This window comes from Leopardus geoffroyi, chromosome E3 (assembly GCF_018350155.1).
Source record: "Leopardus geoffroyi isolate Oge1 chromosome E3, O.geoffroyi_Oge1_pat1.0, whole genome shotgun sequence".
Lineage (NCBI taxonomy): Eukaryota > Metazoa > Chordata > Mammalia > Carnivora > Felidae > Leopardus > Leopardus geoffroyi.
The window spans coordinates 5,790,074-5,815,552 of record NC_059340.1 but is presented as its reverse complement, the minus strand read 5'-3'; the positions used below and the strand labels follow the sequence as shown (position 1 = coordinate 5,815,552).

Sequence of the window (25,479 nt, the reverse complement as noted above, 5' to 3'; positions counted from 1 at the left end):
TTTAAAATTGTTGTTTGTTTTGCATTCATTTAAATGTTAAAGTAGATGCTTGACACAGTTCTTGGAAAACCCTCAAGGATGTTTGGAACAACTTGGACATTTGAATCTGCTTAAAAAAAAATTTTTTTTTAATGTTTATTTATTTTTGAGAGAGAGAGAGAGAGAGAGAGAGAGAGAGTATGAGTGGGGGAGGTGCAGAGAGAGGAGGAGACACAGAATCTGAACAGGCTCCAGGCTCTGTGCTGTCAGAGCCCAACGCGGGGCTCGACCCCACGAACTGCAAGATCATGACCTGAGCAGAAGTCAGATGCTTAACCAACTGAGCCACCCAAGCGCCCCATGAATCTGTTTTTCTCAACCACAAATTTTATGAAGTCTAAATACAGATCAGGTGTTTCTGGTGAAAATTTAGGGATCTGAATAGGGATATAAAACATTTCATTAATAAATCTTACATTGATCATATGCTGGAATGATAAACATTTTGGGTATTTTGGATTACATGAAATATAATATTAAAATCCATCTCCTCTGCTGCATTTGCTGTTTTTTTTTTTTTCAATGTTTATTTATTTTTGGGACGGAAAGAGACAGAGCATGAACGGGGGAGGGGCAGAGAGAGAGGGAGACACAGAATCGGAAACAGGCTCCAGGCTCTGAGCCATCAGGCCAGAGCCTGACGCGGGGCTCGAACTCACAGACCGCGAGATCGTGACCTGGCTGAAGTCGGACGCTTAACTGACTGCGCCACCCAGGCGCCCCTGCATTTGCTGTTTTAAAATGGCTCTTAGAGAATTTAGATCACACGTGTGGCTGGTGTGATGGTTCTGGTGGCCGTGTTGATGGCCCGGCCTCAGCTGGGCACGCAGCACAGGGGTGATAAAGACTCAGCTCACATGGGGCTCGGGGTTGGAGGGACACAGACAAGCAAATGAAAAGCATGAGAATAGCAGGAAGGCAGGAATGCTCTAGGATTTCTCCTAGACGGTTCCTCTAGGACCCTCTAGAGGGCTCCTCTAGGACCATGTGTCTATGACCCTGCACAACTGTAGACAACAGACCTGTTGGGGGTCCCAGATGCTGCAGCCCCCCCCCCCCAAATCAAGAGCAGAAAAATCAACAACCAGGACCGAGGCAAAAAGTCCTGACACAGGGACAGCTGATGCAGATGCCACCGAGGCCTCAGTGACCTCAACTTCAGAACACAAATCAGACCCCACGTCTGACAGCAAGATCGCCGTTTGGAGTCTCACGTATCCTGGGAAACCTGGACATCACCTGTGAGGTAGCCTCCCCCACCTCCCAATTCCCTTCCTGAACTGGCACTGCCCACGGCTGTCACCACACTGCTACCCTGGGTTAATGGCCTATGTTGCACCACGGGGCCCCAACCTTAATCAGGGGGAGGACCCCTTTGTAATGTCAGAAAAATCCACTTAGCCTGTGGATGGAGACACCAGTAGAGAACAAACAGCTATTCGAATGAATTCAGGCACACTTTTTTTTTTTTTAAAGTTATACCTCAGTTAGTTGGCATGTAGTGCAATAATGATTTCAGGAGTAGATTCCTTAATGCCGCTTATCCATTTAGCCCATCCCCCCACCCACAACCTCTGCAGCAACCCTCAGTTTGTTCTCTATATTTAAGAGTCTCTTACGCTTTGCCCCCCCCCCGCTTTTATATTATTTTTGCTTCCCTTATGTTCATCTGTTCTGTATCTTAAATTCTACATGAGTGAAGTCATATATTTGTCTTTCTCTAATTTCACTTAGCATATTACACTCTAGTTCCACCCTCGTTGTTGCAAATGGCAAGATTTCATTCTTTTTTATTGCTAATATTCCACTGTGTATATACACATATATCTCACCTCTTCTTTATCCATTCATCTGTCGATGGACATTTGGGCTCTTCCCATACATTGGCTATTGTCAATAGTGCTACCATAAACATTGGGGTGCAAAGGCACCCCACATTTTAAAAAAGAATTTAAAAGTTATTTATCACACCATCTCCATACATTTGAAAACTAATCCACTGTGGGGAGACTGTATTTATGCCAGCTGCAGAGTGGGAGTGAAGGGCAGATTCTCTACACTGGTAGGAACTCTTGGACGCATGCAGGGAACAGGAGTGGACAGGGAAGGGTTTGGGGTGCCCTTGGGATCCTCAGGCCTTGAGTGCTGACACCAGCCTGGATTCAGGAGGGATTTTCTGCTCAGGAAAGAGGAGGTGAGTTTCCTGGGAGGTGAGAGACCCATAGAAGAAGCAGGCCCTCAGGGCTGGATGAGCTGTGTGTGTGCAGCCACCCCCCCCCCAGGCAGTGATACTCAGAGAGGAGGCAGGACCACATGGTGGAGACTGACATTCCCTGTGTCTTCGTTTGGGCCTCTAGAAGCTGACTCAGAGACAAGGATTTGAGGACAAGTGGCTTATTTGGGAGGGAAGGGTATGGGGTGGGAGAGTGAGATACGGGAAGTAATCCCATGGGGACACCCCAGGACTCGGGCGGAGCACCACCTCGCAGTCACCCCATCAGCGTGCAATGCCCTCTGGTGGGGTTTTATACGCGACATTAGTCATCTATTGCGGCATTAAAAAGTCATCCCAACACTTAGCTTAAAACAAGAGTACTTACGAGGCGCCTGGGTGGCTCAGTGGGTTAAGCATCCGACTCTTGGTTTCGGCTCAGGTCATGATCTCACAGTCAGTGAGTTCGAGCCCCGTGTTGGGCTCTGCGCTGACAGTGCCGAGCCCGCTCGGGATTCTCCTTCGCCTTCTCTCTCTGCGCGGCCGCTTGCGCCCTCTCTCTCTCTCTCTCAAAAATGAATAAACATTACGCGCTGCCTTTGAGCCCCTGCCGCGCCTGCGCGTGGCGCCGGGTTCAGGCGGCACGCATGCGCTTGCGCATAACTGGGCCCGCCAGGTCCTCCCCCCCCCACCCCCCCCCAGCGGCCCTTGTAACCGTGAGCGGGTGGGGGTCCTTGTGGAAAGGGCCCCGGGGAGACGTCCTATAGGCCCTGTTACTCCGTGTCCGCACGTTCCTGTTCCTTTTGTGGAAGTGCTGTCCTCTCCGTGATCATCGGGACCTGCGGGTTAACCGCGTCGTGGGGGGCCCTGAAGGGAGGGCAGTGAGGGGCGGGGAGCAGTTTGAAGACCGCGGTCTACTTGACAGGAACTGGTCTCGGTCCTGAGGCTGCATGAATTTAACTCACCTGGCCGAGGTGTGGCAGTGACCTATTTGAGAACAACTACCGTTTAGGGCCAGCTGCTTGTATGGATACTGTACCAAGCATGGGAATAAAAGCTTTGGACAAAAATTAAATAAATAAATAAATCTAGATAGATAGATAGATAAGTAAATAAAATATATAAACCAACAAACATTAAAAAACCCACAAGAGTACTTACCATCTTGCTCTCTGTGGCTTGGGAACTTGGGAGTGATGCAGCTGGGTGGTTCCAGCTTAGGGTCCAGGTGGTTGCAGTTGAGACATCAGTGGCAAGTCTCACCCGGGGCTGGAGGATTTGCTTCTAAAATGGCTCCACGTGGCTTGTGAGTTGGCTCCCTGCCACCTGACCTCCCTGTGGTATCGCTCCAGTGTTAGCTTGCTGCGGGGCCGGGAATCCAGGAAGGCTTCTCAGAGGGGGCGGCTGTGGAGAGGGATTTTCCGAGGAAAGAAAGCATTCCCACCAGGAGGATGTGGTTCGTTAGTTCGTTGGCTTCAGGGATCGTGGCAGGTGCTGCAGCTGAGGGGAGCAGTGGCGTGTGGGGAGGGTGGAGGGTTGGCGGGAGATGCCGTGTGGCCTTCAGGGCAAGATGGCTAGGAGGACAGGCCATCCCTAAATGACAGCGACGTTCCTTTGTTGCTCCTCTGTGTAGGGTCAGTTCTGAGGCTCTATGTGTATGACTTCATTTAACTGCTACACGTTCTTTAAGAGGGGCAATATTACTATCACCCCCAGTTTACAGAAGGGGAAACAGAGGCACAAGATGGTAAGTGACTTAACAAGGTCGAGCGGCCGTGAGTGATAGAACTGAGCTCAGAGGCCACGCCGCCCAACCTCTGGGCCCGGTCGATGCACCAAACGCCTCCCAGGGAGGTGGGATGCTTGGCTTCAAAGGTCACTGCCCTTCTCAAGGGAGCAGGAGCCAGGAGGGGTAAGTTGTGACAGAAACCAGAAGAAGCCTGGAAACTTCAAGAGAGTGGGGCTAGACGGAAGGAACACAAGATGTGGAGACCCGAGACCTGGATTTGAATCCTGGCACTGGCTCATTTTGTGGACTTTGGCAACTCTGGTAGCCTCTGGGCCTCCGTTGTATGACCTGCCAAATAGGGTTCTTTCATTTGCTCGATGATGTTTACTGAGCACTACCATGTGAACGTTCCTTCTGGGTACTGGGGTCACGACACCCGCTCCCGGGTGAAGGGAGGAGGACAGTGAACAAATCAGCAGCGGAGAAGGAGACGTCTCAAGGCAAGTGTTAGTAAAGAATAAAACAGGAGAAAGGACACAGGGGTTGAGTGACCTCTCTTAGGACGTCATGACATTTGTGCTGACAGCTAAAGCCTGAGAAAGGGCCTTGTGAAGACCTGCGGGAGAACCCGTTCCCTGGCTGAGGGCCGAGCAAGTGCAAAGGGCCTGAGGCATGAATGACCTTGGAGGTTAATGAGAAGCTCAAATAAATGAGTCAAACCTGCTTATAGGTCAGGCTCTGGGGATGGGTGGGGGCTGGTGGGGGGAGGGATGGACGGATGGACGCTATTCCCCCGTCCCAGCTTAGCCCACAGGCCCCAGAAGGAGGCCCTATGTGTCAGTTAACAGCCTCTGGTTTCTTTCCCAAATCCAACCTCACGTGGGGAGGCTGATTCCCCAAGAGAGCCAGCTGCTTGGTGTCTGTTTGGATTTGCCATTAGGACAGGAATACTCCTAATTTAATTTCTCCTTTGTGTCTCTCTGAGTGACTAACTCCATGAGTCGTCTCTAAGAAGAACGTGCCGGAGATGAAAAACAGCAGATTTTAAATGAAAATCGCGAGCTGCATACAGACCTTTGGCAGCCTCCAACGCTGGGCGCTGACCCCTTCTGGCCCAGGGCCGTGCACACAGATGGTGCTCAATGTATGCTCACTAGGCGTGCGTGACCTGACCAGTCAGGATGCTCTGTTTCTAGTCCCCCTTTGGCTCTCCTGCTGCAAAGGCACACTAGAGGAGGCGGGCCAGCTGGGGAGGTGGCAGGACAGAGGTCGCTCATCAGAGGGAGTCAGGCCAGGCATCCAGCCAATTCAGTAGTGGCTGTGTGCATTTCCTGGAGCGGCACCTGACATCTGCCACCCCAGCCCGGATTTCTGGAGCACCTACAATATCCCGGATACTGCGTCTACCCACTCGGCCCACACGGATTGTGGCTGCTGCCTCTACACGACCCCAGGACACTTCCACGTCCCTTCCTTAGGATCAGCGGTGACAGGGCTCCTAGGAGACAAGCTCCAACCAGAATGGTCTTGGGGGCGCCCAATGGTCGATCCGTCCATTCTCCCACTCTTGACCCCTTGGGGCTCCCTGGGCCAGAGGAGCAAAGACTGGAACTTTCCTCCCCAGGAGTTCAGCCTGCCTGCTCTTCTCATTCTCCGGTTCTCATCCTCACGGGACCCCAGGAACCCCAGGGCAACCAGGGCTGCAGCCCGCGGCTCCAAAGGGCAGTCAGTTCAGCTGCTGCTTCCTGCTCGGAGATGTTTCCAGTGGCCCGACCAGCCGCCCCCAGCTTTCTTTCATCTTTCATCTGTTTGTTCCAAGAAAAAAATGCATCATAGTGAGTGGGGGTGGGGAGGGTCCCAGCTCTGCGGGGAGGTGGGGGGTGGGGTGGTAAGGGTGGGCCAGGCAGGCGGCTGGGTTCCTGCGGCTCTGTCACTCTGCTGTCTCATCCGGTCATGAGTCCTGCAGGGGCCAGGCAGGCTCAGAGCTATGGCCCTGGGAGCGCCCCACCCCGGTCACACTCTCCTTCTGTTTCCTCCCTGCTCTGCTCCCCTACAGGCTGCGGAGGGAAGCAGATTAGGGGTTTCCACCTCACCCTCAGGCCTCTTCAAGCAGAACTCTAAGCTACCTCTACAGGGACTTTTGGAATACATTTCTGTGTGATTTGGGATAGTTGGGTAATTTTCCAGAAATATATTAACTGGGTCTGCTGCCTGCCTTTTACATAAATGTTGTTTTCCCATTGTAATAATTAAAATAATATTTACCATGTATTCGATATTTTCTGTATTCCAGGCATCGCGACTCTGGGAGGGAGGCGCTGTAATTGTCCTCATTTTCCAAGTGAATAAATAGAAGTTCAAAGGAATACTTTGTGCAAGGTCATTGTAAGTGATGTTGCCAGATCTGCCTGTCTCTGGCAGCCAGAGAACATCCGGTGCCCAGAGCCATTCCCGACCTGCTTTCTTTCTCTTCCAAAGAGAATGGAAAGCTAAAACACTCATCTCGTCAGACTTCCTTGCAGCCAGAAGTGACCAAGTGACCAGTTTTGGCCACCGACGTGTAAGCGAAAAGAACCAGGAAGAAGCTCTTGGAGCAAATTCAGCCTTTCAAATTTTGCCCTTTAATTCTGTCTGGAGTCCAGGCATGATACCTGGAGGCGTAGCAGCCATCTTGTAACCATGAGGTCAAATCCCCATGCCAAGGATGGCAGAGTAGGAGTGTAGAAATAATCTGGATTTCTGATGACATCCATGGGTAGCCCTCCCCAGGCTCCTTGTTTCATGATGCAAAGACATTTCTTACTTATTTCATCTACCATTTATTGGATTTGTAGCTTCTTATGAGCAAATAAAAATAATTGGCCCCTGGCCTCCACAGTCCATGGTGTTGCACACTTTTGAGGCTGCTCATCAAGGGGGCATTGGGCTGGGCCCTGGAAAACAGCATTAGAATGAACTTCAATTTGTCAAAAGCCAAGAATTCTGACTTTAAAACACCACCAGAGTGTCCAGAGAGTTTTAGGGGTAGAAATTTCCATTTTTTCAGTGGCTCAACTGCGTCATGACTGGGACAAAGATTTTGAGGTCCCTGCAGAGAAGCTGCTCCCCGCAGGAGGTCTGGGAATCTGGTGTTGATCTCAGTTTATACCCTGCTGGGCCGCTGCCACCACTGCCCCCTCCCACTCCGAGGAGACTGGAGTCCAGCCCCAGCCAGCTCTGGGGGAATCCAAGAAGCTCGGGATCTGCTTTCTGTGTCCCTATCAGTGCTATTCATCTGGAGGGGGCACCCACTGGATGGCTGTGCAGGCCTTGGACAGGTCACTTCATTCACCTGAGCCTCAGTTTTCTCATCTGTAGAAAGGGGATGAGAGTAGATCACCATGAGGATTCAATGGGTTCACACACAGCAGCTGGATCACGGTGAGCGCTGCGAGGGGCTGGCTGTGGGGGACATTACTACTGCCCCCCACCCTCCACCTCTCCTCTCCTTCTGACCCCGAGGATGCTTGCACCTTCCTGCCCTCCTCTGGAACCAGGCATGGATGTGTCATTTGCCTTGGCCAATGAAATGGGAGCAGCAGGGTCATGTGACCTTCCATGTGAAACCCTGTGAAAGCTAGTGTGACTCTCCAGGACCCCTTTTCCCTGGGAAGGTCGTGCTGACGGGGAGACTGAAGACCACAGAGCTTGTATCCGTCAGGACAACATATAGAGGAAGGTTGTCTGGGGAGTCACCGGACCAGCCACGGAACTTATGTGAGCAAGAAATTAACATCAACTGGGTTAAAGCCATGAGATTTGGGAGCGTTTATTACTGCCATAGAGCCTCGCTTAACCTGACTAATATGCTCTTCCAGGTAAACTACTCAGTAAACTGGTAACAAGGTCCAGGATCCTTGCTGGGGTGATTGCTACCATTGCAAACGACACTCTGTTCTAGGCTTTTTGTTCCTAGGGTAGAAAACGAATACCATGTTTCCCCAAGAGGGAGCATCAAGGGCATTCTGGAAGGAAGACGTTGGCTTTTATCCACTCATGAGGGCTGTCCCAGGCACACAAAAGGCAGTGGCTCTGGGGCGCCTGGGTGGCTCAGTTGGTTAAACATCCAACTCTTGATTTCAGCTCAGGTCATGATCTCACAGTTCGTGAGATCGAGCCCCATGGGGGTTCTGCACTGGAGCCTGCTTGGGAGCCTCTCTCTCTCTCCCCCTGTCCCCCGCCCTCTGCCTCTCTCTCTCTCTCTCTCTTAAAAAAATAAAAATAAAAAGGCAGTGGCTGTGTGAGGGCTGATACTCAAGATGCAAACAGGCTTTGCTAAGGGCTGGCCTGGCCTGGAAGGCACTGCCTGGGGAAGCTGTTTGGGCGGATGTCCAGCTCAGGGCAGAGATGGGGCCCCTGTGCCCAGGGGATGGAGCAGAAAGGATGTTCTGTCTGGACCAAGGAAGTCAGGGAAGGCAGAGGACAGAGGCACGGGCCCGTGGGTAATTTGCTCCCTCAACACAGAAACAGGCAGTGGCTCTGTGCATTTGCTGCACTCTCACCAGGCAGAGTGCAGGGGCTAATACCCTGGCAGAGGGTATTAGAGGCAGTGGGCCAAAAAGCCCCTGCAACAAGGGGTCGCATGACAAGAGAACCTTTCATGAGCCAGCTTGGACAAAGCCACTGCCCACTCTGCGTGCGGTGATCCGGATGAGCACGATGGGACAGGAAGAACGAGTGTCATTAATCAGCCGTCAGAAGGTGAGGGAACCCAGGTTCGGGGAGACCGTGGCCTCTAAAAGGATCTGGAACTTGTTGGGATGAGCACTGGGTGTTGTATGTAAGCGATGAACCACGGGAATCTACCCCCAAAAAGCAAGGGCACCCTTTACACCCTGTATGTTAGCCAATCTGACAATAAATTATGTTAAAAAAATAAAATAAGAAAAGGACCTGGGACAATGATTTAAGCACGAGCCCGAGACCCCGGTGCAGACCCCAGAGCTCCGAGCCAAGCTCAGACCCAGGAAGCAGAAAGAAACTCAGAATATGGGATTGAGCAGAGCCAGTCCAGGCTCCTTGGTCCCCTGTCTGCAGGGGACAAATTGGTTCCTGTGGAGGGTCACCCTCCCCCCCACCCCGCTCCCCTGCTTGCCTGACACTCCTTCCACAGACTGTCGGCAGAAGGCAGGCGACACTTCCCTTGGTACCTTTGCATTAAAATATTGTCTGCATATGGTGGGGAAATTAATGTCCCTTTTCCTTTTTTGTGTTTTAATGACTTAATATACAACAAAAGGAGAATTTTTCTCCTGGGAGGTTTCAACAGATGTTGCTATTTCAGTGCAGGCTGTTCCTCTCTTCCAGCTGCCTATCCCAAATAAGGCATATTATCCAAATAATCTGGAAACTCGGTGGTGACGCTCCCGTGTCAGAACACAATCAGGATGCGGCCCAGCCAGGCAGTGGGGTCTGTTGGATCCAGTTTGGGCTGTTTCGCGATGGGGGTGGGATTCACGTTGCCGTCAGGTGTGGCTGGTTTTCTCCCAAATTGAAATGATAGTATGAACAACAGCAATGCTGGCTCCTAACCAGCCTCTCGGGGACTCTTTGTCTGCCCGAAGAAAGCCCCAAACAGCCTTCCTGGCTCCTGTTCCCCCCGTTCCCACCTGCAGCCTCCCCCGGCTCATCTCTGTTCAGACATCAGTGTTTGCGGTCACTTCCCCTGAGCTCCCCCCAAGCTGCATTAGCGGATCTCTGCCGCAGAGAGGAAATCTCACTGTAGACGGGCTAAGAGCATGGGCTCTGAAGCCAGCCCACCTAGGTTTCTGGTCCTGTGTTGGGTGACCTCGGGGGACCATGTGCTGCTGACGTTTTGACATCTGGAGCCTGCTGACCCTGGAGACACTGGCCCATCCCAGGGCTAAGCCAATTCCTGGGGCCTCTCAAGTGCTCACCTTGTGTCTTTTACATGCATACCAACCAGTCTGGAGCTCATACCCTCAACCCCCTTGTCTATCAGGCTCTTACTTTGTGGGCCACTACCCCCTGCCCTCATTACCCCACAGCCAGGTACCAGACAACTAGCAATAGCCCTACGCCCCGGAGCCTTCTGAACTTATTCACACTAGCCAGTCCTAAGCCCGCCTTCCCCTGGAAGCCACAATAAAGTCTCTTGCCCATGTTTCTCCCTAACTGCCTCTGCCTTCTGACCAATGATAGTGATTTCCTGTGTAACCTGCATAGCTTGGCATGGTGTGGCGTGGCCTCTTGGGAACTATGAGAAACAAACTATCTTTCCTTTTTTTAATTTTTTTAACGTTTATTTATTTTTGAAAGAGAGAGAGAGAATGTGAGCAGGGAAGAAGCAGAAAGGGAGGGAGACACAGAATCCGAAGCAGGCTCCAGGCTCTGAGCTGTCAGCACAGAACCTGACACGGGGCTCGAATCCACAAACCAGGAGATCGTGACCTGAGCTGAAGTTGGACGCTCAACCGACTGAGCCACCCGGGTGCCCCAACAACCTATCTTTTCAATGGCAATTGTCTCCTGATCTGGTGGCCTCAACACCCCTGAATGCTAATGTACAACCTACATTTTTAAAAAGTTCCTTAACCATCTGGACTTTAATTTCCTCATCTTTATTTTTTTTTTAATTTACTTATTTTGTGTGAGAGAGAAAGAGAAAAGTAAGTGCGAGCAGGAGAGGGGCAGAGAGAGAGAGAGAGAGAGAGAGGGAGAGAGAGAATCCTAGCACGGAGCCCGACAGGGGGGCTCAATGTCACAAACCGTGAGGTCATGACCTGAGCCAAAATCATAAGTCAGACGCTCAACCTACTGACTTTGACTCAGGTCATGATCTCATGGTTCATGAGTTCAAGCCTTGGACTGGGCTCGCTGCTGTCAGCACAGAGCCTGCTTCGGACCCTGTGTCCCCCTCTTTCTCTGCCCCTCCCCAGCTCCTTCTTTCTGTCAAAATAAATAAACTAATAAAAAATGTTTAAAAAAAATAAAATGGAGATAAATTTTTTTTTTTTTTTTTTTATTGTAGGGTTGTAATTAGTGGAGATAAAAATAGTATTTGCCTCCTAGGGTTGTAATTAGGATCAAATGAGTTAACAACTCTAATTGCTGAACACACGGTCCGGCATCCAGTAAGTATCCGTTGAATGTTGGTGAGGATGATTACAACAAACAGCGTAATTACTATGGGATTGCTGTAGAAAGAACATGATTCTGGGGTCCGAACTCTGACACTCCCAAGGGGGATGACTGGGTTATTCAACTTTCGGGGGACTTCAGTTTTCTTACAGAGAAAATGGAGATTTAAAGTATCAATTGCATGGGGTCACCTGAGTGGCTCAGTCAGCTGAGCATCCAAGTCTTGGTTTCAGCTCAGGTCACGATCTCACGGTTGGTAAGGTCCAGCCCCAAGTCGGGCTCTGTGCTGAGTATGGATTTTGCGTGGGATTCTCTCTCTCCCTCTCTCTGCCCCTCCCCTGCTCACACGCTTCCTCTCTCTCTCTCTCTCTAAAAATAAAATCTTTTTAAAAGATATCAATTGCATGATATTGCTGAGATAAATCACCTAAGGTGTGCTGAATGCTGGCACCTAGATCACTCCTAAAAGAGAGAGCTATCCTGGGAACAGGGTATATTTTTGACAAACATGAAAGACTAGGTTTTAAGTCCAAACTATTGATTGAGAGTTTATTTTGATCCCAGCCTACAAGAATAGTCGGTCTCTCTTTAGTCTCCAGTCCTGACTTTGCCACTTGGGGTTTCCTGAGGTGTGTGGTAACCCAACCCTCACAGCACCCGCTGGTTATAAAAAGCTCTCACCTTTGAGAAGAGTGACTCAGGGTTCCTGTTCTGGACGCCCTGGGCCCGGGTTCACTTCCTGCCTCCACCACACTTACTAATGGTGCCACCTGGCCAAAGTGACTTTATCTCAATGTGCCTTGGTTGGCTCATCTGTAAAATGGGCTCTGGTGGTGCCGGGCTGGTCCATCCGTGCAAAGTGCTCAGCATGGTGCCGGCCTGTTGCCACATGGGGCCCCACATTTCTCCGGCCTTCTTGCTCAGACCTACGCTCGGGGAACCCAGGGAGCAAAGGAGATGCTCCAGGTCCTGCTTCGTGCTCGAAAACGGAGGAGCTGGGGGTGTTTAGCCTAGAAGTGGGAAGGCGCAAACATAGACACACAGCTATTGAGCACCTACTGTGTTACTAAGTGCTCTCCTGGATGCTAGGGATTCAGCAGGGAGCGAGATGAACCCAGTTTCCGCTCTGATGGAGATGACACTCTAGCCGGGGAGACAGACGATACAGAAACAAGGAAAACCTACAGAAAAACTTCGCATAAGGACGTGAGCTATGGCGAAGAGAAAACTGGGTTCTGAGAGGAACCCGGAAGGGGCAATCTGGGAGAGTGAGATCGGGGAGGAGGGTGGCCCGTGAGCCGAGGCCGGGACCCCGGACAGCCCACATGAGGGGTCTGCCTTCTGTTCCAAGCTGTCCTGGGATCACTGCAGGATCACGCTGGCCTTCCCTGCCGGGGCCTCCGCCAGCCAGAGGGAGAGGCCAGAAAGCCCCAGGAGAGCAGGAGAAGCCCCTCAGAGCTGTTTTAATTGAAAGATCGCTTCTTCCCTGTGTTCTCTGTAGGCAGCGGGGGCTTTGAATTAAACATGAGTGGTGATTTATTTATCAAGTCTTTGAAAAAGTCTCTGTGATTCGGTGCACTCTTCTCCAGTTAACCCTTCCGGCCTCTGACCAGGGCGGCCGAGAGCACCACATGCTAAGTCTCTGCAGGGCATGTGTGCTGGTGGCAGGGAGGGGGGACTATGCAGACTCACGTGGAGAGGGGGTGGGATGAGCCTGCAGAGGGAAGGGGCCTACTCCCCACTCTGTTTGCCCATCCAACTACCCCCACCTCCCTGGGCTTCCGGAACCTGACTCTGAAGACTATCCGCCCCCTTCCCTAGTTGATGGATCACCGCTCCTGATTCCTCACTCCCCAATAACAGAAATACACCCCCATGCCCTTGCCGTGGCTTGGTGGCAGGCAGAGTGGTCCTCCCCACCCACTGACCTGGCCAACAGGAAGCCAAGGGACGTGAGGAACTCAGGCTAAAATGCGCTCGCCTTCCTGTGCTTCTATTCGGCCACGACAAGGACACGCCCTGGGTACCGGCTGGGCCACAGGACGAGATATGAGATAGACGGAGCAGAGCTGCCCCATTGATCGGACTATCCTTGAATGTGAGAATAAGTGATTGTTGTTTGAAGCCACTGAATGTCACGTTACCAGCATGATAATGACAATAGCTGACCAGTGCACACCCAGGCTCTGTTGGAAGGCCTCACCAGATCAGATAGCTGGAGGAAGGATGTCAGGGTATCACTGCCCCATCACCAATGGGCCTGCCACCCCTCTGCTTCCTTGTGGTTCTAGAAGCTACAGTTCCTGCTGAACAACCCCAAATACTCCCTGGACTCTGCTACCTCCTCTCCTTGACCTTGCCCATCAGGCCTTGGAGGTGGTAATGACTTTCTACTCTTGGGAGTCTCTGGGTGTATCATTATTTTTTGTTGGTTCTTCCATTTTGCCCATAACTCTGTCAACAGACCCTTCATTCAAGTCTCTTCAGAAATCCCTGGTGAGTAAACCCGTGTTCATCACATTATCCATAAGAGCTAAAATGTAGACACAAGCCGGGTATCCATCGACAGGTGAATGGATAAACAAAATGCGGTCTATACTTACCATCGAATATTATGCAGCCTTTAAAAAGGAAGAAAATTCTAGGGGTGCCTGGATGGCTCAGTTGGTTGAGTGTCCGACTTTGGCTCAGGTCATGGTCTCACGATTCATGAGTTTGAGCCCCGCATCGGGCTCTCTGCTGTCAGCCCAGAGCCCGCTTTGGATCCTCTGCCCTCCTCTCTCCCTGTGCCTCCCCCGCTGGTGCTCCCTATCTCAAAATTAAATAAACATTTTTAAAAAAAAAAAAAAAAAGGAAGAAAATTCTGACACATGCTACCACATGGATGAACCTTGAGGACATTATGTTATGAAATAAGCCAGGCACAAACATGCATACACTGTATCATTCCACTTATAGGAGGGACCTAGGAGAGTCAGATGGTGGAATGTTTAGAGGAAGTAGAATGGTAGTTGCCAGGGGCTGGAGGAGGGGGCTGGGGAGTTCGCGTTTAATGGGGACAGAGCTTCAGTTTGGGAAGATGACTCTGGGTTCACCCGCCCCCACGGGCAGCCCCTGGACACACTGGCAGCTTTGCCTCTGGTGCCTGGGAAGGAGCCGAGCCCGTGGTCAGAGAAGCCCAGGCAATCCGGGGACTTAACACCCTGGGAATCAGCATCAGCTGTGGAGGAAAGGAACATGATTGAGAAGTAGCTAAATCGTCTCTTGGTGGGACAATCGTGAGTCCCAGTTCCCACGGGAGCCCGCTCATTAACACGCCCCTCACTGATTCCCTGTCCGCCTTGCTCTCCCTGCTCCTCAATCCGTGCCTACCTGGCGCACCTCCCCAGTCACCACCTGCACCTGAGTCCTTGTTCCGGGTCTGCTCCTGGGGAACCAAAGCTAAGACACATACAGGACAGGGACAGAAGAGCTTTTGCAGCTTCTGGGTGGCCATTTGGCACCTCGGCCCAGACAGTATGCTCTGCAGGGAGAAGGGAGGTGGTGGGAGGGAAATGCTGAGAATCCAGAGCGGCTGGGCTCTGGTGGGCAAGCGAGCCTGCTCTCTGACCCTGGGGTCTGACGTGCCAGCCAAGCAAAGGATAAATTTGTCTGGTGCTGGTGCCCACCAAGACAACAGATCGCTGGCCCCTGTGGTTGAGGGGGTCGGGCCTGCCAGGGAACTGGGTGGGGGCCATAGCAGTCCTGCAGCTCGGGAAGCCAGTCCTTCTGAAAGTCCTTGCTACTGTGCTGACTGCCTCACCCAGTCTGGACTATCAGCTCTGGGAGCACAGGAATGTGGTCTGGCCGACTCACCGCCCAGAAGGGTGGCGGGAGCCCACGACACATCGGTGGGAGAGCAGACGCTCTTCGGCCAATGGCAGCCCTTTGCTCCTCTTTCTCCTGCGCAGGAAGCTCAAGAGAAAAGGAGCATGGGAGTTGGCGGGAGGTCCTGACTGAGCTTGCTGCCCTGCGTGAGGTGATGAACTCCGAGGGCCTCCGGGCTCTGCCGGGGTCTCCCGTCCTGTTACCTGCGGGCATCTCTGTGCTCCTCCTCCACTGAAAAACACCTCCCACTGGGCCCAGCGTTTATCCAGGAGGGCCAGATGGCTCCAAGAAGCAGCAAGGCACGGCTGGACAACTTGATTAGCTTGCCTAATGAACTCTGAATTCGCTCCGTCTTTCTCCCACGACACCTAAAACAATTCTTCCTAAAATTGTCATTGATTCCTCATATTTGGGGGCGTAGGTGTAACGGGAAAGAGTGTTCTGCCCATGGCGGACAAGGAGCCAAATTGTGGGAGGTGGAGAGAGGCTGAGGTGGGTGAGGGGATGACTCTGTGTTTCTCTAGCCAAGAGGTCGGTGGATGGCCTCTTCACAAGACCTGGCCGTAAATCCTGGTGGAGGGAAGCAAGCTTTAGCAAATGAAAGGTTGCCAGACTTAGCAAATAAAAACACAAAACACCCCACCACGCTTAATTTCAGATAAACGGCAAATAACTTGGTATCATTAAGTATATCCCATGCAGTATTTGGGATATACTTATACTACCAAATTATTTGCCGTTTATCTGAAATTCTGATTTTACTGGGCATCCCGTATTTAACTGTTAACCCTAAGAGTATGGCGTGTTGTGCTCCCCTGGTGCCAAAAGGTAGACTGTAGCCCAGACATACCTCCACCCCCAAAGCTGGCCGGCGCAAAGATTCTCCTCTGCAGCAAGACCTACAACAGTCTTCCTGTCATTCCTTCTTTCCATCCACGACATCCTGTGATGCAGGGGGCGGGGCTCATCCTCCCTGGTGAATTCCACAGATCATGTCCCCACCTGGGCACGGTGGGGAGCGGAAGCTGCTATTTCTTTTTTTTTTTTTTTTTTTTTTTTAATTTTTTTTTTCAACGTTTTTTTTTTTTATTTATTTTTGGGACAGAGAGAGACAGAGCATGAACGGGGGAGGGGCAGAGAGAGAGGGAGACACAGAATCAGAAACAGGCTCCAGGCTCTGAGCCATCAGCCCAGAGCCCGACGTGGGGCTCGAACTCACGGACCGCGAGATCGTGACCTGGCTGAAGTCGGACGCTTAACCGACTGCGCCACCCAGGCGCCCCGGAAGCTGCTATTTCTAAGAGCCTACTCTGTGCCGGGCCCTCCAGGCAGACCTCTGTGGGCGAATTCAGGCCTTCATGATGCTGTTGCTCCCATTTGTCAGGTGAGGACAAAGCAAGGCTAAAAAGTAGCAGAGCAGGACTCGAACCCCGGCCCCCCGGACACAGAGGTCTCATCTAGAGGCTCCCCACAGAGAGTCACTATATGTCTCGGCTGCGGTGTGTCAGGGTAGGAGGAGGACAGAGGGGACAAAGCAGAGTGGGTCAAGGTGCAACCCTCTGGACAACCCTCTGGATGTCCCCTGGGGTGGGCTGGAAACAGAGAGGGATCTGTGTTCGTTTCTTGGGGCAAAGCGCCTCGAAACCGTGCAGCTTCAAACAACAGAAATTTATTCTCTCCCAGTTCTGCAAAATCAGGTATCTGAAGGGCCATGCTCTCTCTGCAGGCTCCAGAAGAGGACCTGTCCTCACCCCTGCCAGCTCACAGGTGGCACTCCTTGGCTAGTAACTGCATCCCTACTTCGGTGACCACATCACCCCTTCCTCTGTGTCTCTGTGTCTCCCCCTTATGAGGACACCGGTCACTGAACGCAGGGCCCACCCGAATCCAGTATGACTTCATCTTAACTGCGAAGCCCCTATAACTGAGGTCACACTGAGGGGCCACGTGGACATGAATTTGGGGCGGTAGGTCTTCAACCCAGCACACTCGGCAGGTGGTCGCCTGTCTCCCTCCTTCCCAAAGCGTGCTGGATGCCACACTGTGCATTTTCGTCCTGTCCCCAGCTGCTCCTACTCAGTTCCTCTGCTCTCCTGACCTCTTAACCTGGGGTGTTCAGGACCCAGCGCCCCCTCGGGCACCTGGGTGCTGTATGGCTTCATGTTGATCTCTGCGCCTCAGCTCCCACATTCCCATCCCCAGCCTGACTCTTGGTCTCTGGACTCTGACGCCTGTCCCCACTGGATGCCTACAGACCCCTCCAGCTCCAGCGCCCACACCGGCCACGCCACGTCCCCAAATCCACTGCCCCTATTCTCAGGGTCAGCACACAGCACCAGCACACCCCGGGCTCTGCCCCAAACCCTCATCCTCACAGCCAACCTGCAGGGAAACACTGGCGGCCCTACCTTGGGAGTCAGTCTGGAAGCTAAGCCCTTCTCGACAATTCCCCTGCCACCACCCTTGGCTCAGCCACCGCCATTTCTGTCTTGAATTGCTAGACAGGCTCCCCATTCTCCTTGCCTTCTCCCTGGGTTCCCACAGCCTGTCCCTGCAGAGCCAGGAGGCTCCATGGTCTCATCTGTGTCTCAAAATATAATGGCTATTCCATTGGGCATGGCAGGGGCTCCCCACCAGAAAGTGGCAGCTTCCTCTCTCCTCCTTCATTCACTTTCCTACAGAAACTTTCGTGAGAACCTACAGGGTGCTGGCACGGGGTTGGGCTCAGGGGATACAGAACCAGGCGGGGAGACACAGTCCAGCTTCTCCTGGAGCCCTCGGCCCTATGGGAGACGGCAGGTGAACAAGCCATCCTAAATGCAAGGTAATGGGCACAGCACCATCTGTGCCCTGCAGAAGGCAAAGCAGGGTAGGGGTCAGGGAAGGAGAGATGGGGCCCTGGAGACGGGGGCTTCTCTGGGGGCCGTGTCATTTGAGTAGGTTCCTGGGCGATGGGAGGGAGGCGGCATGTGGAGAGAATCTCATTCCAGACTGCATCTTCCAAGCACTTGGGCGATTGTTGAATTCATCCCAAGAAGGGTGAATGAGGCTTCGGGAATACAGGTGAGTAGCAAGTTGCTCAGGAGAACGCACGAAAGTGACTGGTGCCTGGAATAGACTCATATCAGAAGAAACCCTAAGAAGCCAAGCAGAGCTGCTCCCAAGACTTCACAGTGCATGTGGACACAGTGTGCATGGGACAAGCAGCTTTAGAGGGAAGCTCCAAGGACAAGAGTGCCCAGGGTGTCCACGCCACCGCAGCCTGCCTGTCTGCTCCGTGGCGTGTCACCTGGATCTGGCCGTAAGTGACGGAGGCTGTCCCGGCCCTATCTGTGCCTGGCCCCCGCCAGTCTCCCCTTGAGGGATCCCCTCCTGCCCCTCCTGCTGGCGCTGTAAGTCTGGTCACCGAGTCTCTTTGCCTGGCCCAGGGAACGTGTCTCAGCTGGCACCTGGAGCCTTAGTTCTCAGCCTGTTATCTTTCCCGCATTCCCTTCTCCAACCTAAGTCATTGTAAGTGCTGCATAACAACTGTATCTCCTCCCGTACACTGGGGCACTGGGTGGGCCCTTTCCAGGGGTGGTAGCCTACCTCCAAGATGGCGCCCCATGATCTCCACCTCCTGAACACACAGCCTTGAGTAGCCCCACCTGCCCCTGTATCACATCAGGGCTTTCGGAGCCGTGTAGCACACAGCAGAAGTGATGGCACGTCCCCCGAGATTAGGTTACGACAGACACCACTGCGGTCAGATCTGCTTCATCGCGAGCAGCCCTTTGGAGAGGCCCACATGGTGAGGACCTGGGGTCTGCCAACAGCCATCTTGAAGTGGCCCCTGCGGCCCAGTCAAGTCTTCAGAGACCACAGCCCCAGCCAGCGTCTTAATCACAAGCTCAAGATTCTGAGCCAGAACCACCCAGCTAAGCCACTCCTGGATTCCAGGCCCACAGAACTGGGGAGACAATAAAGGTCTGCCTGGCTTCAGACCTTCCTTCCACTTCGGAGTAATTCGTTACACAGTAACAGATAAGTGATACACGCATTTTTAGCTCCTTCAGTTCTTGGAACAACCCAGTGCTGTGCATTGTTTCTCTTCCATCACACAGGCAGGAAACTGCAACTCGGAGAGGAGGAGTCCCCGGCCCCAAGTCACCCAGGGGAGAGGTTGTGCAGAGAAACTTGGGCGTTCGCATCTATTAGAACCAGACCTCTGGGCCTCCCATCCGCTGACAACCACGCTTTCCTACTCAGAAAACATGTCCTCCTCTGAAGGCTTCACTCCTCCAAATAAGCCCTGGAGGGCTAAATTGACCTTTTATAGATGAGCAAACTAAAGGCTCAGAGAATCGAGATTTTCCCCGGGCTCACACCTGGGATGGAGGGTGCCCGATCAGAACTCAGGCCCCGGTCCGCAGTCCCCTGGCGTCACTGGAAGCTGGGTCCCCGCTGCCCAGAGGAGGCACCTCTTTAGAGCAGAAACCACGCCCGGGTGTCCCCATAAGGGGGCCTGCGTGACCTCAAGCTCTTCTTCCCCCACCCGGGGCTGTGGGGCCCTGATGCGACCCTGGAGCCCCGCCTCCACCGCTCTCAGCCCCTCCGCCGGCAAGGGCCTTGCAGTCTGGAGTGATGGGAGCACTGTCATCTGCAGGACTGAGCTCTCGAGAAGCAGCTATTTACTCTGGGTCTTGAATTTTAAAGAGGTTTAAAGTCCGACTTGGACCCTTAGCTCCTGGGATGCCTGTAACCATGGCAGCACCTCGCCGAGCAATAGCAAATATTTGCTGAAGGAGAGAGAAAGAGCCAGGTAGGAAGGAGAAGGGACCTGAGGATATGGGAACGAGGCTTTGCTGTGGGTGCCCGCAGCTGGCTGGGGGCTGTCCCCAGGTCCCCAGGGGGAGGGGGCACTCAGATGCCTCTAGTAATACCCAGGGGTACGTGCCCCACCTCATGCCCCTATTCCCCGAGTCTCTGGGTGAAATATGCCTGCAGGACAGCATGTCCAAGGCCAGATCCTGGGTGGGCGTCGTCTGTGTCAGTAAGCCCCTTCTTTTGCTTGGGTCTCATTTTCCTCATCTGTGAAATGGGAACAACAAACCTGCCTGCCTTTTCAGGGATGCCACGTGGCTTAAATGAATTCCAGCCCCCTGGAACATCCCCATGAGGGATTATTGTAAATATCCCCTCCAGCTGGGTTCCAGGACAAAGGGATGTCGCGATCTCTGGGCCACATTCCAGATAGCCCAGAGAGGGGAAGTGGCTTACTCAAGGCCACACAGCAAGTGCAGCAGAGCCCAGAACCCAGCCACCCAGCCCTGCTGTCATCTCAGGGCATGAGGCCCCCCTGACCAACTGTCACCAGCTGAGTGGCTGTGAATGATGGCATCAGTGTGCTGCCCTGTGGATGCGCTCAGGGCTTAGCCACATTCTGGGTCAGGGCTCGGGGTGTGCCAGGCACGTGGACAGTTTCTGCCAAGTATGTCTCAGCAGAGAGAGCCAGGGAAGCAGAGCCCGTGGCCCTGCACTGCCAGGGAGGGGCTCAGTGTTCCTGCAGAAACCTGAAGAAGGGACCCGGGGCCCTCCCTGCGCGCCGTCTCTGTCACCTTGGGTTGCAGGTTAACGGGTCCAGGTACACACCTTGATTTGTAAGTCTGCCAAAGGCTGCATCTATTTTTAAATTATATCCTAGGGAGTAAAAAAGATTACATCCTATTACCAAGAGAATAATACGTGTAGACCAAGCATGCAGGGTATACTACTAAGAGGCCTGAGATTGAGTCTTGGCTTTTCTGGAAGTCTGTTGCCTCAGTTTCCCCACAGGTAAACGGCCCCTACCCTCGCCCACCTGGGAGTGAGTCTGATTCTACTCAGGAGACACTGTTCTCAAAGTCTCCTTGCAGCCATCTACACTCTGCCTCCTCTCTCTGCCGGAACACAAATATATGTATTTATTCCTTTTTTCCTATTTCTTGCACCGGAGACTCTTAAAATAGAACAGGAGGTGGGCTGTAAGGAGAGGTCCCAGGCAGAAGTTCCTCTCTGAGGGCCAAGAGGCAGCTGGGTGGGGATACCTGAGCTCAGCCCTCCACCCCCCCCGCCCCCCCCCCCCCCCCCCCACACACACATACAGCACAGACAAGGGCCGGGATCAGGATGGTGTGATCCTCCTGGGCACAGACTCTATCTGCCACACCTGGATTCCTCCGCTCTGCCAGAGGCCCCGCTTCTAATGGGCTGCTTGGGAACCAGTTGAAGTCTTGCCCTGGGTGACAATGAAGACCCAGTCCTCGGTTCTGGTCCTGCAGAACAGCTCCCCGCGGGGAAGGGCATGGGCGTGGCCACATCTCCCAGCGACACCGGCCAGCTCATGACAGGCTGGGGCTGCTGGGCCTCATGAGCATGTGCCCAAAAGAAGGTCATTAGAAGGCCCTTCCCAGTCAGGCCTGCCACCCTCCCGGGGCAGACAACTCAGTCATCCCACTGTGTCTGGACAGAGGGGCAGACAACGTCAGAGACGGCAGACAGACCACACTCCTCCCCAGACTACTGAGCACTTGTGGGGCAGGGCTCCTGGAAGCCAGGCCCAGAATTGACAGAGATGTTAAAATAAAGAGACAAGGACATTAAGACAATTATTGTAAGTGTTCATTCGATATGTTTAAATTTTTTTCTGGGGTGCCTGGGTGGCTCAGTGGGTTAAGGGTCAGACTCCTGATTTGGGGTCAGGTCATGAACTCACAGTTTGTGAGTCCCAAGGAGGGCTCTGCACTGAGCGCAGAGCCTGCTTGCAATACTCTCCCTCTCTCTGCCCCTCCCCTGCACTCACGAGCATACACACACACACACACACACACACACAAGCGTGCACTCTCTCTCTCTCTCTCTCTCTCAAAAATAAACTTAAAAAGTTTTTCTGCTTTGTATGCCCAAAAAGTTACATGAGGCATTATGAAATAATAAAATACATACACATTGGTTTCTGACCCCAGTTCCTGAAACTGAACTCCTAAATACTTTGTCAATTTCCTGGGTGATAGAGCATCTTTTATTTTAATGAGGCAATTCTTGGTGGGTTCCTGGATGGAACTGGTCACAGAAAGACCAAGCCATGATTAGATGCTTGGAAATTTCATCGCTCTACCCTGGAGAGGGGAGATGGGCTGGAAATGGAGTTAATAGTCATGCCTATGTGATGAATACTCCATAAAAATCCCCAAAGTGTGAGGTTTGGAGATGAACACATCCACGTGTCGGGAAGGTCATCGATCCAACTCCGTGGGACAGAAATTCCTAAACTTGGGACTCTTCCCCTGTGTGTCTCTCCACCTGGAAGTTTATCTGTTATTCTTTACTATTTCCTTTATAATAAACCAATACATGGAAGTATTTCCCTGCATTCTTGGAGCCATCCTGGCAAATTACCAAACCCAAGGAGCAGGTCATGGGAACCCAATTTACAGCCAGGCGGCCAGAAGTACAGTTGACAACATGGGATTTGTGATTGGTGTGTGTTTTAGGCCTGTCACCTCGCTTCTGGTAGCTTCAGGTGCTCCCTGGCTTACAGATGGCCTTCTCTCTGTGTCCTCACGTTGTCTTCCCCCTGTGCTTGTCTGTCTCTGCACCCAAGTTTCCTCTCTTGATGAGGATACCAGTCATATTGGATTGGGGCCCATCCCAATGACCTCATTTCAACTCCATCTTCTGCAAAGACCCTATTTCCAGATCAGGTCATACTCACAGATCCTGGGGGTTAGGGCTTCGACATATTTTGGTGGGGAGATGCATTTCCAACCATAACATTTGGTTAAATGTGAAGACGTTCCTACCTTTCAGCCCAGCAACTGCACTCCTAGGCATTAGCCCTGGGGAAAATTCTTGCAGGTTGCACCAGTAGATATCTGCCATCCAAGAAAGTTCATCGGCTAAGGAACAAATAGATGAATGAGGTTTGGACATTCAAGAAAGACTACACAGTGGTGAAATTTAATAAATTACAGCTACGCACACCATCCTGGAGAAATAGCAAAAGTGTCATATTATTTAAAAAAAAAAAAATCACGTCATAGATGAGCCCATAGTCTGATCATGCAGAAAAGATCTGTGTGGTCAAAACTCCCACCTCCTTCAAATCTTTGCTCAAACACCATCTTCTCAATAAAGCCTACTTAATTGACCTACCTTTTAAAAAATGTTTATTTATTTATGGGGGGGGGGGGGAAGAGAAGAGAGAGAGAGAGAGAGAGAGAGAGAGAGAGAGAGAGAGAGAGAGAGAGAATCCCAAGCAGGCTCCATGTTGTCAGCATGGAGCCTGATGCAGGGCTTGAACCCATAAACAGAGAGATCATGACCTGAGCCAAAATCAAGAGTCAGATGCTTAACCGACTGAGCCACCCAGGTGTCCCCCATCAATCTACCTTGCTGAGAAATCCCCACAACCACACTCCTATTCACCCCACTCCACTCTACTAGTTCTTTTCCCAGAGCACTCACCAACCCCTAACAAATTCTATAATCTGTTCATGCAAGCATCTAGGAGTTACTGTTGATTTCCTCTCTCCAGAATGTTAGATCCACAAGGGCAGGATTTTTTTTTCTCTTTCATTCATTGGCATCTATCAAGTATCTAGAAGAGTATCCGGCACAAAGCAGACCCTGAACAAATATTCCTTAAACCGAGTGGCTGGTACACTAATGTTCACTTAGGATTATTTTTAAACTGCACACATATATTACACCTAGTCTGTTGTATATAGGATGTCTCAAAATAGTCTTGGAAGAAAATAGACGTGGTATTTCTTGCAAGACCTGAATCTCAAGTGGAGATATAGACCCTTCATGATCTATGCCATTCCCTTGAGCACAGAAAGCCAGGATATGACTGCATTATTCCCTCAGGACACGCTCTCTGGGGCATGATAATGAGTGACAAAGAAATGTGAATCTATCCACAAGCTGCAGTCTTCTGTGTTTTATTTCTGCTTGAACAGGGTTTTAAAATGTGCTCGTGGATATTTGCACTGACAACTGCAGAGAGCAGGACTGCTTTGTAGAGAGAAGTAAAACCACCTGGTAAATTTGCCCGGTGCTTCCCTGAGAAAACAATAGGCCAGCAGCCTGTCAAGGCCAAAGTCCCGTAACCAAACACACATAATCCTGGCCTTGACAAGCTTCCCTATCCTACTGAAATCCCTAGTAACACTCAAGTGGCTTCTGTATGACTGCCCAAAGCCAACCCCAGGCAGAGTCAACTGGCTGCTCTATGAGCCATTGAGGTCAAGGTCAGTGGTTGAGAGGGTTCAGCTTGCCGCTGAATATGGAGCAAGGGGTCATTAACAGACAAGTCCCTATGGAAACTGCCCATACCCCAGCATTGGCCATCTATAAGCTTTCAGAGACGATGATTTGCTTACTTGGCTTAATCGGTTTGACTGTGTCTCACAACAGACTGTGAGAGGAGGTCCAACCTTCTAAATACTGTCCCAAATAGGACCCACAAATGCATGTCGAATTAGACTGGCTTGTGCATGAGTACGGCTCCTACCAGGGTGGAGGAGCCTGTCGTCCACTGAAGGATAAGCTCAAATGCTTCTTTACATTTACTCTCAAAAAGTGCAGAGGGTGGGCAATCACCCTGGTAGGAGCCATGTTTTTAACCCCAATTTTAATCTCCACATCGGACCTCTTGCAAAACCCAATTGCCCACTGGACAGCTCCACCGAAATGAGTTGAAGGCATCTCAAATCTATGTTCAAAACCAGAACTCTTGAGTCTCCTCCCTCTCAAACCTGCTTTTTTGCTCTCCCCCATCTCCCCATCTCAAGAAATGGCATCTACCACCTGTCCAGGTCCAAAACCTCACGTTTTCCTTTTTAAAATTGAGATCTAATTTGCACGCCATAAAATTCACTCATAAAATGTACAATTCAGTAGATATTAAAATATTCAGACGTTTGCAACCATCACCACAATCAATTTGGGAACATTTTAAGTTTATTTATTTTGAGAGAGAGCACCCATGTGAATAAGTGGGGGAGGGGCAGACAGGGAGGGAGCGAGAATCCCAAGCAGGCTCCACACTGTCAGTGCAGAGCCCAATGCGGGGCTCAATCTCATGAAGCATGAGATCATGAGCTGAACCAAAATCTAGAGTCAGATGTTCAACCAACAGAGCCATCCAGGCGCCCCAATTTGGGAACATTTTTATCACCCTGGAAAGAAACTCTATACCCGTTAGCAGTCACTTCCCATTTCCCTCTATCCCCACACCTACACCCAGGCCCCGTCAACCACTAATCTACTTTCTGTCTCTATAAATTTGCCTGGTCTGGAAATTTTATATCAATGACATAAGACGTGGTCCTTTGGGACTGGTTTCTTTCACTCACAGCATAGTGTCTTCAAGGTTTATCCATATTAGAGTGTATATCACTATATCATTCCTTTGTATTAAAGAATAGTATTCCATCGTATGTATGTATCACAATTTTTTAATCCATTC

The 25,479-nt window shown here is 51.6% G+C and overlaps 1 non-coding gene across 1 annotated transcript; it reads left to right on the top strand.

Annotated features, from left to right (window-relative positions):
- The first annotated feature begins 2,841 nt into the window (after nt 1-2,841).
- On the top strand, nt 2,842-2,980 carry LOC123589857. The gene has a single exon (XR_006708501.1). It is a non-coding gene; the product is annotated as a small nucleolar RNA SNORA76 (small nucleolar RNA).
- The last annotated feature ends 22,499 nt before the right edge of the window (nt 2,981-25,479 follow it).